Below are 4,257 nucleotides of genomic sequence, written 5' to 3' on the forward strand. Positions count from 1 at the left end.
GGGGGGGGGGGGGTGGCACACAGCTGCTTACAATTTTCTCGATTGTGACAAAAACAAATGCCACTGATGGCAACACTTCATCAACTTCACTCCAAATCACACCCGCGAACAGCAGTGCTGCTTCTGAGTGGTTTTGCATATTTTTACCCCATTTTTTTTCCCTATACGTGATACAGTGGCTCCCAAAAAGTCATTTTTAAAAATGTATTGCAATTACTCGTAACCAGCTGGTCTCAAGGTCATCTGGTCCTCATGTTCACAGATGTGCCCTAGCACAGTAACCACGTTACACTAGTGATTGACAATCAATCTACTGTTATTTTATTTCAAACTTAAATTTGTCCTTGAAAAAGTGTGCTTGTGCTATTTGTCATTAAAATAAATGGCACTTGGCTGGATATTTTGTTATCTAGTGCAATGACATTCATACATTTTTAAGAGTGCACAGGGTGCCCAAATGTTTTTTGGGGCCACTGTATGTATGCAAGTAGTCGTACACAACAACTAAATGAAAATTCTTCCAATTATGACTTCTTTGTTAAATGGAACATAAATGGGCAACATATACTGTAGGCTCACTGGAAAACTGTGCCTCTACTGTTGCCTACATTTTATCAAAACTTCAAAAACATACCAAAACTGTGCATGCAATTCACTGCAGTTTGCAGCTGAAATGAACACTAGCGGCAGTAAAACCAACAACTTTTATTCCTTTTCAGATTATTGATTAATAAAAACTTGTTTTCACACAGTTCCTTGCGAAATACTATGTTATGAGCTCAAAACACTTTTGCTGTAGTGCATGATTTGTAAACCAATACATTTGATGTATGCATCACATAACCAGAGCCATATGTATGCCGTTTTTTACACCGTAAACTTGCTCAGTAGCGCACCTGGTACAGCATTGCACCTGCCATATGGAGCACTTAGATATTAGTCCCGTAAAACACAAGTCATGATACAAGAGCTCAAAGACTTGAAGAAGCCAAATAAGATGGCATGGCTACTTGAGCAAATGTGTTTTTACCTCAAGTTTGCTTTTGTTAACAATATCGGTTAGGTTTATTGTAGGGTTTAGTGTAGGTGCTACATTATTTCCGAACGTGATATAGTGCCACCCACCATCGGACATTTCATTTCAGAACTGACGTGATATGTACAGCAAACATATCATTAATCTGTTTCTGGGAACATTTCGGGAAAAACGTGCATTTAGCGGCACCCACTGGACATTTGACTTAGAAAGCGCTATGAAACGTGGACGATTTTTCTTTTTTCCCCCAGAAAATACTGGCACAGGCACAGTTTTGTTCCAATGAGCTTGTAAATGGGGCTCAGAAAAAGACATATAAGGATGCCATGTGCATATTCTATTCAGATGCATTAAGACATTTTCACACAGCTTGTAATCAAACAAAAAGCGGCAAGTTTGAATAGTTGGAAGTGCAAAGTTTGTAGAGCAGAGGAGATATTCAGATATTTAGCGAAAAAAAAAAAAAAAAGGACTATTCCTCATCAACAGCTGTTTGGCTTCAATCTTGAAAATATACCACTGAACCCTCATATTGTGTTCAAGTCATTTTGACCTGGTGAGGATCTTCTTTTTCCTGAAAATGCTAGTTTATGTTATAGCATTGGACTAAAACTTACTGACTTTGCCCACACAGGGTTTAACAACTTCACCAAAAATCAATCAAACAGTGAAAACATTTTTTTTATTTTCTTTGGAAATAATTGATTGTTGGCCTCATTGTTTTTGTTTTGGTTTTTTTCAATCAAAAACTGAGGTGGATAAGCTCAGACCAATAAGGCCTACGATCAGTCAGCTCCAAACTAAGAAATACAAAACCTGTGCTAACGGAAAGAAAACGAGTTAACACAAATATACTCAACCCAAAATTTGGGGATAATAAAGCAAAATGAGAAATTTACAAACAAGACCGATTATTTTTGACTGGGAACACCAAATTAGGTAAAAGATTTTCAGCACAGAGCAAGGGTTGCATCATACCAACTACTTTTATGGAGATGTTTGGTCTTTTTCTGAGCTTTTTAGAGAACCAGAGGTCAACATGATTTTTGCAGAGCAGCAAATCTACTTAAAGGGTTTTTGTTTTTTTTTATGTTGAGGAAATGATGACATAATTTATACATTTGGGTGTACTATTCCTTTAATATCATGCCAGTCAAGACTAAAACTAACAGCAGAAAATTATTCTGGAAGAATTAAGTCATCCAGCTTACATACGCCAGCGCTAAAGCCAGTGCTTCTGAGTCATAGATGAATTTCATAAACATCCTTGAGGGTCAGGTGCGCTAAAAAGCGGGCTGTGCCCTCCCTGCCAGAAATAGATAGGCTAATGGTGGCACGTTATGAAAATTAATCTAGCCAACCTTTGCGCTGCCTTCTGCTTCTGCATCACTAAAAGCTCCTGTCAAAACGTCAAGTCGAATTAACGATCGGTCGTGTCAGGAGAGGGCTGGCTTTGGCCGCGGCCCATCTCGCGTCCTCTTCTTCCCGGAGCCCCGAAGCTTGTTTTAGCGCTGCTGGATACATCGCCTCCAATAGCCATCAGCGGAACCTATCACCTGATCTATAATTTCATAAGTGTGTAGAAATGGCCTTGTCCCTGCGCCTCATATAATCAATCAAAGCCCCTGCTTGCTCACACACACACACACACACACGACTGTGTAACCTGTAGCACGGCGTGTAATAACACCCCTAAAAATAAGGCAGTAATTGATTTTCCTAGCTGTCAGTCTCCCTGGTGAGAGACTTTGAATATCGCATCACCACGTGGCGGCCGGGCTTATTATTATTATAACAGACCGATTTCCCTCAAGGATTCCCTGCTATCAACTCAGCAGAAAAACGGCAGAGGTGAGAAAAGGAAAAAGAAAGATAACCAGAAAAAAAAGGAGCAGCGCATAGTAACTAAACAATACCGAAAAGGGCAACGTGGGAAATATGAAAACCTTTCAAAAACAAATATGGACAAAACGCGAGCAGGGTTTAGCGAACGCCGTGCAGCCGGCCAAAACTTATCTCCCGGCGTTCCTGCCGGTTTTCCTGCCTCTGAGGGCCCGAGGTGGTAGACGTAAATGAGCGGGGCCCTGGAAAGCCTGCTGTGTTTGGGGCAGAGCTGGCAATGTGTTGGGCCCGCAGCCAAAGCCTGATTCCCAGCCCATAGTGGAGAGTGTCAGAGACAAGACAAGCGCTTAGAAATGGAGTTCAGATGTTGCTTTGAGTGGACGCACGCTTATTGTCATCGCAGGGCCTCAGCGATGCATCTGCTAAAGACGGCATTGTGCCTATTGTTACATTTCAATTATGCAGCATCATCAACAAAGGCTTGACAACAAAGTTCGTTTGTTTTATGGCTGTATAGTGTGAAGGCCGGTCCAAACACACATTTTAAGGGCATATTTTTTTCTTTTTTTTTTAAAGGGGTCATCGGACGCCCATTTTCCACAAGTTGATATGGTTCTTTAGGGTCTTAATGAAAAGTCTATAACATACTTTGGTTCAAATTTCTCAATGGTAGTGTAAAAAACACCCTTTTTACCCAGTCAAAATCAGCTCTGTTTTCAGAACGCCGTTCTAGTCCATGTTGCTTTAAATGCTAATGAGCTCTGCTGACCACGCCCCTCTCTTCCGTGGGTGACCAGCCGTTCTCATGATACTGTTTACTTTAGCCACAGAACTTGCTAACTAGCACGTTATTAGGAAAGGCGATTTGCAAATATTCTTAAAAATTCCTTATACTTCTTCTGTAGATGAAGCTGGATCACGAATGATTCGCGCGAACATAGACGCATTTAGGCAGATCGAGGATCGGCGCATTCACTTCAAAACGAAAGTAACGTTAATCCTCTGCGTCTTCAGCGGCTCAGATGTCGGGAGTAAATGACGACTGCAATGTTCATTATTACATCCAGTAACAAAACGCCTCAATCGCTTATTCGGAGACATTCTTGTCTTCCCCTGCACTGGAGTCGACACAATGGCGGACAGCTCTCAGCTCACTCAGGGCGGGTCTTAAGGTAAGACGGACTTGTCAATCAACTATCGGGGGAGGGGCCTGTGCAGAACTACGTCATTCTGACAGGAATCTCAGAACAGCCTGATTTGAGAAAGGGGATTTTAAAATAGGGATTTAAAAAAAAAACACTGGGTAGATTTTTATCATTATAGGATGGATGTTTACACACACTTCCAACACACATTTATGTTCAAACAACAACAAAAGT

The 4,257-nt window shown here is 41.1% G+C and overlaps 1 protein-coding gene across 1 annotated transcript in view; it reads right to left on the reverse strand.

Annotated features, from left to right (window-relative positions):
• Nucleotides 1-4,257, reverse strand: part of pard3aa (par-3 family cell polarity regulator alpha, a) — a 481,339-nt gene that overhangs the window by 109,469 nt on the left and 367,613 nt on the right. The window lies entirely within an intron of this gene.

Source organism: Sinocyclocheilus rhinocerous, unplaced genomic scaffold (genome assembly GCF_001515625.1).
Source record: "Sinocyclocheilus rhinocerous isolate Xijiao unplaced genomic scaffold, SAMN03320098_v1.1 scaffold642, whole genome shotgun sequence".
NCBI lineage: Eukaryota > Metazoa > Chordata > Actinopteri > Cypriniformes > Cyprinidae > Sinocyclocheilus > Sinocyclocheilus rhinocerous.